The 14,686-nt window shown below is 34.4% G+C and overlaps 1 protein-coding gene across 1 annotated transcript in view; it reads right to left on the bottom strand.

Annotated features, from left to right (window-relative positions):
- The window catches only part of COG5 (component of oligomeric golgi complex 5), a 305,665-nt gene that overhangs the window by 223,155 nt on the left and 67,824 nt on the right, over positions 1-14,686 (bottom strand).

Here is a 14,686-nt window from a genome sequence, read left to right as displayed (position 1 = left end):
TTTAAGTGGCAATAAATCTTGTCAATTTTTTTACTCTACACCACTTAATCTAACTTTAATCTTTGTGTCTCCCATCTTCAATTCATGTTGGAAAACTAGAAAATTACTAATCCTAACTATAGATAACAGGTTTGGGAATCTCATATCAAACAAATGTTTTCCAACTGTTATAATCCAATAATCTATCAATGAGTGCTAATTATCACTGTATCAGAAAAAGAGCAATAAGTTATACTTAAATAAGCAAATACAGTTCTTGCTACCTTATAATTGATTGTACAACTTTTTATTCTATTTTTTTAATACTGTATCCATTAAATCAAGTAGCAACTCATCTTTAAATAAAACTTTATGTCAAGGAATTCGATAATATATCACTTTTGTGTAAATAAGTGAGGTTGAGATTGACCCAGTCTAGTTTACTGAATACATTAATCCTTGAGGGAAATGAGCACCATGCAATAGCTTGAATTCACTGAGGTTCCTGGGATATTTAACAGTGATTTATTTCTGATAATGTTAACATGTCACATCTTGGCAAAGGAACAGTATCCTTCTGTCTTGTTTTCTACTTTTATGGAATTAAAGAAATGCTTCAATTTGAAAAAATGTAGCATAAGAAAGTAAGACATTTTTCAGAACCCTGTAGAGAAATTAAGACTTCGTAGATAAGGGTATTAAACTTTTTTTCATTCAATAAACATATTTGGCACGGAATATCTAATATATCCATTAAAAATTTTTTAAACTAATTTTATACTTAAACTTCCAAGCATAAATTATAATTGTATTTAGTTTTATAATCTTCATAAAAATTAGACTATTTTTAGAATTTTCATATTAAGAGAAGCCCTCTGTGTCTTAAATATTTTTAATCTTCAAATCTATAAGCATGCCAAAGAACTCGGTTAAAAAACATTTTTAAATATATTTGCCTAAACTGCTTTCATGCCCTCTTGTTCTCTGTAATAAGAAATCTAACAAAATAATAAATGGCAAATACTATAATGTTGCCTTCTAAACTGTTATTTATTATTTCTACACTTGACTCTGGAACAGACAATTAACAAGCATTTTTGCCCTCCTGTAATGAACTTTCAGGTACTCAAAATTACACCCACTGATTTACAACAAAGAAAATTCATACCTACCGAACAACTTCTAACAGCTTTTTAATATTAAAAAGTATGTAATATGTAAACCAAAATAATACTTATATTAAAGATTCAGCTTTTGAAAACAAGTCACAAATATGCTTACAATTACTGACCTCAGCTTAAATGAGAGAATGAGAGAATGAGAAGCTTAGACAACTATTTTTTAAGTGTTTGTTCTATGAAAAGGTGAAGTATTTTTATTTTCCTCATGATGGGCTTCACCAAAATGTGTATGTCTTTCACTGTATTTCTAATAATTTCATGGGAAAAAATATTAATGTTAATTTTTCATGTTAGAATGAAAATTGTAAGTGCAAAAGCAATAGAGGTAACAGTAAACTCAATATGGGATCCTTCTTAAAATGATATTTTTTCCCACCCATATGCTACAAATCACAGACACAGGCATCAATTTATATACAGTTAACGGGGTTAGTTCTTCAAAACCACAGAAGTAAGAACTATTATTTTAAGAACTAACCAAATATGAGCTCAATAAGATATGGAACGCTCATTGCTTGCTAATTCCAAGAGGTCATTAGTCTGCCAATTAGTCCCAACAGATGTTCAAAGCTATTATGAAAATTTAAGAATTTACAATTATGCTTTTAAAAAATGCCATCCGTAATATTTCTGTACTTCTCACCATGGTAAGTCAATTTTTAGGTACGTGGCCTATTTGTCTATTTTTTAATCCCCCAAATAAAATGACAGCAAAATCTAAGTTCTCTGGGCATTAAAAATCAAACTCCTCATTTACTGAGATTAGATTGAAAGGTGAAAACCAGAAGATAAGAAAACAGGTGCTTAGTCAGGCTTTAGTCAACACAGTAATTTGAAGACTACTTTCCAAAGTCAATAAAACATTTAGTTTTATTACATCTTGATTGTACATTTAAGTAAGCTTTGTAATTCAGTTAATATTTGAATCCTTACAATGTAGAAGGCATTATGGCAGATACGCATATTCATATGGAATAAAGTCATTACCCTGGAAACTTAACCTAGAATCAAGGTAGTTAAAAGTCTGGCAATACCTACAAAAAGGCAGAATGCAGTAAATACTATTAAAAAAAAAAAAGCAACCTTCTTAATAAACTTAAGAAGAAAGGAATTATGTTGGATTTAAGAACAATATAAATAAAAGCACTGTTGAGGAAAGCTACTGAAGCAGATCTGGAAATGGTGAATTGTTCTCTTTAGAAGAAAAGTAATACAATAGTGAGAAGTTGATCTGCTAAGTTAAAGTGGGGCCAAAAACAGAAAGAAGGCTTTAAATACCAGCAGAGATATCTGAGCAGGGGAATAAGACAATGGTAAATGAGTTACAAATCAATCAATCAATCTCAGGAAACTGAGAAACCAAATTGTTGGCTGGGTAAGACACAGAAGACGGGAAGCCACGGCGATCACCCTGAGAGGTAATGAAAGGCCCGGCAAACAGTGCTGGCCGTAGCTGTGCAGAGGAGCGTACACGTGTGACAGGCAACGTGAAGGCAGAATCAATAGGGTATGTCAACCGACTAAAAAGACAACTCGTATAGGAAACTGAAGAATTAAAAATGATGGCAAAAAAAAAAAAAAAAAAACCCGTAAAAAACTAGATTATCCTCAATGATCTAAGAACTTTTAAATTGTTTTGCATAAAGTACATGGATAACAAGGACATAACCAGAAAGAATTTCTGGCAAAGCAAAAAATTCAATTAAGTGAAATAAATGACCTTATTCAAGAATGTTCTAGTTATTACAAACTATTCAAAATGAAAAATTCAAACTGATGTTTTAGAATATCTGTATTTTGCATATTGGTTTATTCAGTTTTTCCACTAAACACATATTTTCTTCTTCAGTAATTTTTTAATTACAAAAAGTTATACACAATGGAAAAATGCCAAGGTATATAAAGTAAAAAATATAAATATCATCCTTTGCTCCTAATAATTAAGAATATCTATCCAACTCATCATATACATGTCTCCTTCATTCTTTATTAATGGCTGCATAAAAATAATTTTTAAAAATTAAAAAACATATAGCAATATTTCTAAAAAATGACAATGATAAAATATCAAATACTTAAACTGTTTTCTATTATAATCAAATAATTTGAAGCTACATTTCAAGACCATCTTGAAAAAGGTAAGAAAGGTAACTTGTCAAATTGTAAGACAGGTTATTTTTCTAAACGGGGAGAAGAAGCAAGGAAAAAGACAATGTATTTTTTTTCTTCCTTTTCACTAAATAAGATGAGAAAGAAAAAAAACTAAAGAAAACTTTTGGAGCTTATTTTCTTTACATCTCAGAAAAGGACACTTGTATGTACTCCTTGTGAATGTAAGCAATCTCCCTATGGGACAGCAGTGAACTCAAGAAAGCTAAACATGAGATGACTAATAATAAATGTTAGGGGAAAAGGGAGCTCGGGCCATATTATAAAAGAGGGAAAAAAGGAGATAATTAAACCTAGACAAGGTAGGAAAAAGATGTAAAATACTCAGAGATGCTCAGCTCTTAGAGAAGTAAAATGCAAATATGGAATTGTGGGTTAGAGTTCACAGAAGAAAACTACCTTGAAGATTTTTTCTAAAAAGCATTCAAAAAGATGAAAAAGCAATTTTTTTTAAAGAAACCCCAGTTAATAAACTGGGCAGATTAGTAATATAATAACATTTTTCACGATACAAAGTAGAATACAAATTAGGATGTTACAACAACTCACAAACGTTTGGAACAGAGGGGTACTGAGATGGAGAAGTAAATGGAAAACTGGGCTCATCTTAATATGAAAACTCTCACCTTTTAAAGAATATTCAATTTTTGCAGGAGAGAAAGAGCTGAGCAAACTTAAACAATATTTCTCCCCTTGCTCATGATAAAATAATGTGTGAAAATAATCCTAAGTATCTCTACCCTTCTATTCACACATTTTTTTTAACAGACCTCTATAAGCTGTATCCATGGCTTTCAAGCATGACAGCTTTGTACTTCCACCAGCAAGTGGTAAAAAGTGCTGTCATTCCTGTCACTGCCACCAATATCAACTCCTACCACTATCAAACCCTGAAGCATCAAGTAAGATAAAGGAGGAGAGAGAGCTGAGTCTATCTGGGATTGAGGTCAGTTTCCTCACCCTGCTTCCATGAAAGCAGTATGTCATATATTTCTGAGAGGCATTAAGCAAGGCAGACTACCAAAGCACATCCACCAATTTTTCAAGGCAGAAAGTAAAAGGAGCAAGAGAATCTTAATTAATCTTATTATTAAGATCATAGATAACTGCTTTCCACTCAGACAGCTATGGACATACAATACTAATAATAGATGCCAAATGAAAATTTTTTAATTTAACATAAATTTTTAAAAATGTTAATGCTAACAAATGAGAGTTCCGACCACATTAGACACAGACTAGAAGAGTGAGAAATACATAGGAGATTGACACATATATATATATACATATATATATAGCACATCCATTAATATTATACACAATCCCACCTGTCATATACTGCATACTGTGTATATATTATATATTGTTTATCTACCCAAAGATATGCATTTCACTCTAAAATTGCTAATGTCTTTTTTTTTTTTTAAGATTTTATTTTTTTATTTGACAGAGAGAGATAGAGCAAGAGAGGGAACACAAGCAGGGAGAGTGGGAGAGAGAGAAGCAGACTCCCCACTGAGCAGAGAGCCCGATGTGGGGCTCGATCTCAGGACCCTGGGATCACAACCTGAGCCGAAGGCAGATGCTTAACGACTGAGCTACCCAGGAGCCCCTAAAATTGCTAATGTCTTAAAACAGGCTGAAATGTAACACATTTACATAGTCTACATTTTAACAGTTTTTTCCCCAATTATTAAAAAACTGTAGTCTTTCTTCTGCTATTAAATTTTTTCCAACTATCACTTCTTATAAGCAACAAAATGCCAGCAAACTATAGCTACCTAATTTTATAAAACTGTCTTTAATCCACCCAGTACAATAAGAGTCTGTAATACCACTGTAACCTTTGTAACCAAAAAGTGCCTGATACATACCAACTGATGAGTAAATATTAGTGAAACTGAAGTCAACAATATTTAAACTTCCAACCCCATGTATCTTGTTGAGGAGAGTATTTTTCAAAATGTAACTCACACCAGTCAGAATGGCTAAAATTAACAAGTCAGGAAACGACAGATGTTGGCAGGGATGTGGAGAAAGGGGAATCCTCCTACCCTGTTGGTGGGAATGCAAGCTATTGCAGCCACTCTGTAAAACAGCCTGGAGGTTCCTCAAAAAGTTGAAAACAGAGCTACCCTACGACCCAGCAATTGCACTACTGGGTATTTACCCCAAAGATACAAATGTAGGGAACCGAAGGGGTATGTGCACCCCAGTGTTCATAGCAGCAATGTCCACAATAGCCAAACTATGGAAAGAGCCAAGATGTCCATCGACAGATGAATGCATAAAGAAGATGTGGTATATATACAAGGGGCTATTATGCAGCTATCAAAAAAAATGAAATCTTGCCATCTGCAATGACGTGGATAGAACTAGAGGGTATTATTATGCTAAGAGAAATAAGTCAATCAGAGAAAGACAATTATTATATGATCTTACTGATATGTGGAATTTGAGAAACAAGGCAGAGGATCATAGGGGAAGAGAGGAAAAAATGAAACAAGACAAAATCGGAGAGTGAGACAAACCGTAAGAGACTCTTAATCTCAGGAAACAAACTGAGGGTTGCTGGAGTGGAGGGGGGGGTGGGAGGGATGGGGTGGCTGGGTGATGGACATTGGGGAGGGTATGTGTTATGGTGAGCACTGTGTACTGTGTAAGACTGATGAGTCACAGACCTGTACCCCTGAAACAAATACGTTAATTAAAAAAAATTAAAAAAATAATACACAGAATTGAACACACACACATGCACATACACATAAATGAGTGCACATAAAACTGAAGGTATCTGATTAAAATCAGTGGATTGTACCAAAAATAAAAACAAAAACAAAAACAAAAAATGTAACTTACCTCTATCAGAATCTTCTTCTATGGTGCTTGTTTGAAATTCCAATTTCTGTCTCTCCCCCCTTAGACTTAATGCATCAGAATATCTGTGGTTGCAGTTCTGACTAATAAGTTTTAATAAATACTCTCGGGTGATTTGTGCGCTAAAGCTGAAGAACCACTACTTTCTATACTCGAAGATAGACTATATATCAAAGTGACAGATTAAGTCAAGTAACCAATAATGAAAAGGTACAGAAGCAGCTCTGAACTCAGTTTAGGCCATAATGCCTTCCTGAAGAAAAAAGTTTTAAGCTTACTTCATTTTAACAAATAAAATTTTAGTTGAATTATATATACTATAATCCAGCAGGACATTTGCTTCCTAAGAACTAAAATTTTATTTATTTATTCATTGATTCATTCATTCATTCATCCAAGAAATATTTATTGGGTATTTACTATGTGCCAGGTGTAGGAATAAGAACCACTGAAGTCTGGCTTTCACTGAACTTACAGATGATGGTAAGTGCTAAGAGAAAGTAAAGCATAGTACGGGAGAGAGTGATGAGGGTTTATTTGTGCAGCACTGTCAAGAAAGTGCACTGTTGGCGCTCAATAAATGCTGTCGCCTAAGTGAATGAGCACAGCTGTACACAGTCCTACATTTGTTAAGTTAGATGGTCCTTGAAGAATTGATGACCCATACTCAACTGGTGCCTCTTCCCCAGGCATTTCCCTTTTTTAACGTATTTAGTTGTTAATCACTCCTACACTATTTTCATGTTAGGAGGAAATTAATTATGGAAATATGAATATTAGTGACTTAGAAAAAGGTCTAGCACTGCAGTTGGCATGTAGTAGGTATATTGCAAGGCTTGTTGACCTATAGCATTGAAAACCTGAAACAGGACTGAATTTTGATTCTCCCTCTAGAATTCCACACACTATCTCAATCCACAATGTTTAGTTTTCTCTGTGAGAAGTCTTTCAATAATAATCATAATTGACCTTATTGAATGCTTACTGTGGTAATAAATGAGTTACTGTGTTAATTCTTTAGATTATCATCTTATGAATCCTCACACCAAGACTCAGAGGGAAGTCTTGCTGATATTTTTCCTCTGATGAGAAAACATGCTCAGAGAAGTTAGGTGACCTGCTGTGCTTCATACAGCCTGTCGGAGATAAAATAGGGTTGGAGCCACGTCTATCTTCCTAAAGTTCTATTTCCGTAAAAGAAGTTATCTAGGCCTTTAAAGTTTCCTTTAAAAATCATACACTCGTAAGATTAAATGGTACCAAACATGAAACAAGACACTATAAAGTGCTATTTACTTTTACTTCATTCCAACAGTTAATTGTAAAACTGCACAGCTACCATTTGTTGTAATGTCACTTTATTCTGTCCAAAAGTACTGTACAGGCACATTTTTGCTCATTTCAGAACAAAAGTTCTATTAAAACATAATACTATACATAAGGGATAAGAATTACTTTTAAAATAATTACAGTGAAAATACTAAAAACTATACACTATACTAAAAACTGTATTCTGTGCATCTTTTGAACATATGTCACTCAAGTTAGGTAGATGGGTCCAGTTAAATATTTTCATTTGTTATTATAATTTCCTTTGTGCCATCAACACAATTTAGGGAATATTCAGCTACTCTTTGATAATTTATGACAAATTTAATTTCCTATTCTGTTTTATAACAGTTAAGTGACACTGATACTCAATAAATACTTCAAATGGTATTGCAGAAACACCACCCTGGAAACATTTCTTATTAACCTTTTCACTAAGAATTCTTTCCAACAACACTGATATTATCTTCTGTTATCACTCTTGCTTTTTAGCATTTCCACTGAATCACAGAACCAATCCATAACAAGTTGTTGATGAAAATGGACTGCTACTGAATACAATTTAAATATATAAAAACAAGAGTACAGGTAATCAGATATAGCCACCTTACAGAAAAACATTTCCAAATAATATATTCCAGATAAACAATGACTTTGGTTTAGGGTTTCCTGGAGTCTCATAAAGTTCAACGAAATTGTGTGCAAAATTCATGAATTTGTGAATATGTGCATTTTCCCTGGAGCAAACAGCTACAAATTCATTAAGATCCTCAAGAGAGTGTGTAACCCAAAACAAAAACAAAAACTACTGGGGCGCCTGGGTGGCTCAGTCATTAAGCATCTGCCTTCGGCTCAGGTCATGATCCCAGGGTCCTGGGACCGAGCCCCATATCGGGCTCCCTGCTTGGCGGGAAGCCTGCTTCTCCCTCTCCCACTCCCCCTGCTTGTGTTCCTGCTCTCGCTATCTCTCTGTGAAATAAATAAATAAAATCTTTAAAAAACAACAACAACAAAAACTATTAAGAAAGTAGGAAAGCAAAATTGGTAAATGCTACACTTTAATTATATCTTGCCTTATTTTAAGGAGAATGTAAGACAACTTTTAAAAGCATAAAATTTTAGATACAATTAAATAAAAAAAAATAAAATCAGAGCAATAAGAATTAAAAGAATGAAAAAAATTAAAGTTAACTCTGGTATGAAATGTAAAAAACAAAATGCTTATCATTAAGCCCTGCATTCTTATAAGAAATGAGTCAAAAACTGTCCCTATATTTTCTATAAGATCATATAAGGAGAGAAAAGGGATTGACTCTTAGCATCAATAAAATAAAGCTCCTCTCGCTGTTCAGCAGAAGTACTTAAGTGTTCATAACATTGAGACCAGATTGCAATGCCTTTCATGGATCTTCTCAGAAAGTACATAACATGTAAACGATGTTTTTACAACAACTTTATTTTTTTAATGCTTTTTAACAAGAATTATTTATTATTTATTTATTTGAGAGAGGGAGATAGAGAGCATGCACGTGAGCAGGGGGAAGGGTAGAGGGAGAGAAAGAGAACCTCAAGCAAACTTCCCACTGAGGATGGACCCTGAGATCATGACCCAAGCCAAAATCAATAGTTGGAAGCTCAATCGGCTAAGCCACCAAGCACCCCAATGACCTTATCTTTTAAGTTTATTTATTTATTTATTTATTAGTAATCTCTACACCCAACCTGGGGCTCAAACTCACAACCCTGAGATCAAGAGTTGCATGCTTTTTTGACAGAGCCAGACAGATGCCCCTTTACAACAACTTTAAAGACAATCGAAGTCTTAGACAATTACTGATGTCCAATGTACAAAAATGGCTATAGCAATCTTACAGAAAAGGCAAGAAGTCTCATAAGGCTGATTATAATTTTCTTCAAAGAATAATAATAGCATCAAACTAAAGGGAAATTCAGTAAAAAGAATTACATGGTAAAGAATAATACAATATAATAATACAATATAATTTTGGTTTAATCCAAGGATGGATTCCAGAAAATTAAAGCAGTGGATTTCAACCATTTCACATACATCTAAGGGGTCAATGAGACTGGGTGGGAGAGAGATGTGGCACTTCCAAATGAAAATAAGACAGGCGTTCTTAAAAACGAAACAAGGCCTCCAGTTAATTCTGATGTGCTTACTCCTCTCCTCCCTCCACTCCCCAACTTTCTGAGATTCTCTAATCAAGAGAAATAGACAGACTGATTAGCCTTCAGAAAAATTATCTTTGGGGTGCCTGAGTGGCTCAGTCAGTTAAGCGTCTAACTCTTGATTTCAGCTCAGGTCATGATCTCAGGGTCATGAGATCCAGTCCGGTGTTGGGCTCTGCATTCAGTGTGGAGTCTGCTTATGATTCTTTCCCTCTCCCTCTGCTTCTCTTCCCACCCTGCCTCGCTCATGCGCTGTCTCTCTCTCTCTCCAAAAAATAAAAAAAAAAAAAAAAGGAAGAAAGAAAGAAAGAAAACTGTCTTTCATATTCTCTCAACAAAATTCTAGAAAAAAACAATTGGCATAAAAATAGTTAAGTGCAAAACCATAAACATGAATAACCACCTAAGCTGAGGGAAAGACTAACATCATGACACTCCACTCTTGCACAGAGGTAGCTGTTAGCAAATTCTGAAATGACAAGTTAAAGAACTGAATTTTCATCAACTAATTTGAAGATAAATCTACTTTGCCTGAAATATCTCATCCTCATTAAAACATCTTCCTACCAATGATTCAAAGATACAGTGAGAACAGATACAATAAGAGCTAAAAGAAAAGAACTGAGCCTTCAACTACATAATAAAAGACACCATATAAATATTTCATCACTGTTGTCAGATACAAGAAATAAGATATGAGTAGCTTTTACTTTTAAGTATAGTATTCTTCTATCCATACCATTTATATTAAATACAACTAACTTCTCAAACTCCATAAATGTTTCTAAAAACTTTGTAACATACGTCACAGGATCTAGTAGGCAGATTCACAAAGTGCCCAGATGAATGTGCCAAGCAGCAATAACTGTAAAATCCTAGTTACTATCACAAGCAAGTCTGTTATCTTGGAAACATTAAAAAAAATCATTAAAGCACTTTAAATGGCCCGTTATAATAGCACTTAACTCTCATCTGCTCAAATTTGAACATTTCATAAAAGGTTTGAGTTGTATAAGCTTACAAAAGTGGTGGTGATAAGACAAGCATGTCAACATCAATATCACAAGGCAAAACAGAACTACAATCAGAATATAAACAAAGAGCAATGGGGCGCAAAATAAAGGGAGCACGGGTACAGCAGTACCCCCTTATCTGAAGTTTTGCTTTCCGCAGTTTCAGGCACCCCAGTCAGCCATGGTCCAGAAGCAGATGATCCTCCCTTTGACCTATCATCAGAAGGCCGGTAGCAGCCTCATACTACATCACAGTGCCCGTCTCGTTCACCTCACTTCACCTCATCGCATAGGCATTTTATCATCTCTCATCATCACAAGAAGAAGAGGAGGGGGTATAGGTACACCAAGTATTTTTGAGAGAGACCACATTCCCATAATTTTTATTATAGTATATTGTTAGAATTGTTCCCTTTCCTAATTATTGCTGTTAATCTCTTACTGTGCCTAATTTATAAATTAAATTTTATCATAGGTATGTATGTATAGGAAAAGGCATAATGCATATAGGGTTCAGTACTATCTGTGGTTTCAGGCATCCACTGGGGGGTCTTGGAATGTACCCTCTGCAGATAAAGTTGGCGGGGGGATGGGACTACTGTACCTCGAAAAGCTGCAGAAAGGAAACAGCAATTGAAATGAACTTTGACAGCATCTGGGCAACAACAGCATACCAGGCAGAGACACAAGCATGAGCAATTACAGAGCAACAAGGAAACAAACTCTCCAGACCAGGGAACAACTCAATTCGGCTGGTGCACAGACTATGAATATGTAAGCAGGGAGAGAAAAAGCTGGAAAACAGGCTATATGCATGTTTTATCAGGCAAAAAAAAATTTTTAATTTAAACCCAAAGCCCAGTGAGTGTCTTTCTAGATTTGACAATGTGTGATGGCATCTAAAATACATATACTTACACTTTCTATCATCATAATTTAGGCCCTCAATACCCAGACCACTGTGTCAGCCTCTGACCTGGTCTCTTTACCTCAAGCTCTCACACTTTCCATTTTCCACTTCCTCAAATACAATTCCACTCATTTTATCCCCTGTTACAGAAGATCTTCCATCAGATACCCTTCACTGAGACTTAAAATACAGCATGATATTTAATAGAAAGTAATTAAAATCCAGAGGGGAGCAGAATGGGGAGATGGGAGAAAGAGGTGATGGGGATTAAGGAGTATACTTGTCATGATGAGCAGAGGGTGATGTACAGAAATTCTGAATCACTAGATCGTACACCTGAAACTAATATAATACTGTATGTTAACTAACTGGGATTAAAATAAAAACTTAAAAAAATTTAAAATTAAAAAAAAGAATATAACTAAAATCCAAAGAGTAGTAGTAACAACTCAGTACTGTTCAAATGTAGAATTAGAGATACCTCACAAAGTTATACAAACACACAGCCTTGAAAAAACATCCATGGAAAATGCAATATGCCCAATTCTGTTTTTCTATTAAAAACTATAAAAAAAAAACTAGAAAAATAGTAATTAAAAAGTAACTTAAAATTAACTAAATGCAACCCCCCAAAAAACTAGTTAACCCCAAGATTTAAAAAAAGGGAAATAAGAATAGACAGACAACTGACACAATGAATGTACATTATATGATGTGATTTGGGGGGGGGGCCGAACCATTAAGGACTCAAACAAATAAAAGAATGTATTATGAAACAGTAGGGTATTTCCAATGTGTGGTGAACGATATTGGGGAAATAACAAAATGTTGGAAAAATAAAGTGAAATGCTTGCCTATTCCCAAGGTCAGTGAATGCACAACTCCAGGAAGCACAGTTGATGTAATATTTCACGTGACACTGACTGCTACCGCCTGGGCTTGTGACATGAGGCAGTTATGAATGTACCATGTTTATGTGTTAAAAGCAAAATGTAAATCCTTGACTATGATGTATTTTTATCTTGTAATACTCAAAAGGAACACACTGAAATCCCAAACCAATCTCATATCTTGGCTGGGACAAACATTTGTTCAAAAGAAAAATGCAGGGAGCATCACAAAGGAGAGGAGGCACCATTATATATTTTTTTAAGTTTTTTTAAGTTTTTTTAAGTTATACAAGTCGACTTCCACTGACAAATAATATTGTTATAGTCCCTACCCAAAATTTATGGAAGTCCCAAATTCACACAATACTTTTGTCTCACAGAACTTTGGTTCTCATTTGGTTCTCATCCACCAGAGTACAAGCAGAGGAAGTAAGTACTAAGTTCAAGTAGAGGTCCTCTTCTTACTAGCTGCCTGCTCCTGGGAATGTTACTTAATCTCATGAAGACTGTTCCCTCATCTGTAAAATTGTAACATCTACTCAGGGGACTGTTGTGAAGCTTCAGTGAGATAAAGTGTATACAATACTTAACACAGTACTTGCCAACAGAAATCAAATGGCTGTGAATTGTGCAAGACTGTTGAATCACAGACCTGTACCTCTGAAACAAATAATACATTATATGTTAAAAAAAAGAAGATAGTAGGAAGGGTAAAATGAAGGGGGGGAAATTGGAAGGGGGGAGACAAACCATGAGAGACTATGGACTCTGAGAAACAAACTGAGGGTTCTAGAGGGGAGGCGGTGGGGGGATGGGTTAGCCTGGTGATGGGTATTAAAGAGGGCACATACTGAATGGAGCACTGGGTGTTATATGCAAACAATGAATCGTGGAACACTACATCAAAAACTAATGATGTAATGTATGGTGATTAACATAACAATAAAATAAAATTTAAAAAAAGAAATCAAATGGCAGGTTTTATCACTTCACTGGAATTTTATTTTTAAAAAAAATTAACAAATGTACTTTCAATTATGTGATGTAGTTATAAAAAAGGAATCACTATGGATTACTCTAGCTCCTCAAAAAAGTACAACTCCTTCCAGCTTCAGTAGGAATTTGAGTCTTGATATTTACTTTTCTTAAATGTTTTTTATTCTCCAGTAGCCATCTCTAACTTGAAAATCTTTACAGTAATACTTCAATATCTTGTTACCAGAAAAAATGCACAATGAATGTACATTATATGAGGTGATTTTTGGAAAGGAAAAAAAGGTAGCATTTTTGCACTCTACAACAGTAGAACACAACCACAGATGATGTATACCCAATAGGACATTCAAAGTATCATACAAATTTGTTCTTTACTTCTATTTCTAAAGAAAGAAAAATAAGAAGAAAGCAATATTTGGGGTATCTATTATATAATAAGTTGAAAGGCAATCTATAAACTCTGTCTCATTAAATCTACCCTACAGTCCTTTGAAGTCTAAGAGAGAAGTTAACTTTTTGAAATTCACAGTTATCACGAGAGATGGAAATGGGATTTAAACCAAGGTCTAGACAGTTTCAAAGCCTATGTTCTCCTACCTCTTAATTACATAGCAGGAACAATTATGATATTTTATGGTATAATTTTATGATGTTTTGAAGTCTCTAAAGTGTTAGTAAAGTGAATATTACTTTGATGAAAGAAAAGTTTATGAATACTGTGTTGTTCTGGTTATTACATTAAAATAAGTAGCCTCTGTATACCCATTCAACAAGATTTATTCATAAGTTATTTACCCTCAGTAGAAGTCTTCTCAAAAGCTTTCAGTTTTTATTTTTGCCTTACAGTTAGCTCACTCTAAAATATCAATCTCATTACTTAGCTTTAGTTGGAAAGTCTCTATTAGGTGACTATTCTTAAGTATTCCCAAGCCTTATAAAGAAACAACAAACAAAATACATTCTCTCTATCCTTTACCCTCTGTCAAGCAATTACCATAGCTGGAGGAAACCAAGCAGAGGTTACTTCTCTCCTTTATCTTCCAAAGAGGAGATCATCATCTTGGCTAGCCTTCCATTCCCAAAGCATAACTGGATCAAGCTGGAGGATGCAGATCATCATACAGCACATCCCAATAAAACTCCACTTTATCC

This window comes from Neomonachus schauinslandi, chromosome 12 (genome assembly GCF_002201575.2).
Source record: "Neomonachus schauinslandi chromosome 12, ASM220157v2, whole genome shotgun sequence".
Lineage (NCBI taxonomy): Eukaryota > Metazoa > Chordata > Mammalia > Carnivora > Phocidae > Neomonachus > Neomonachus schauinslandi.
The sequence above is the reverse complement of the archived record's forward strand: the minus strand, read 5'-3'. Positions and strand labels throughout refer to the sequence as shown.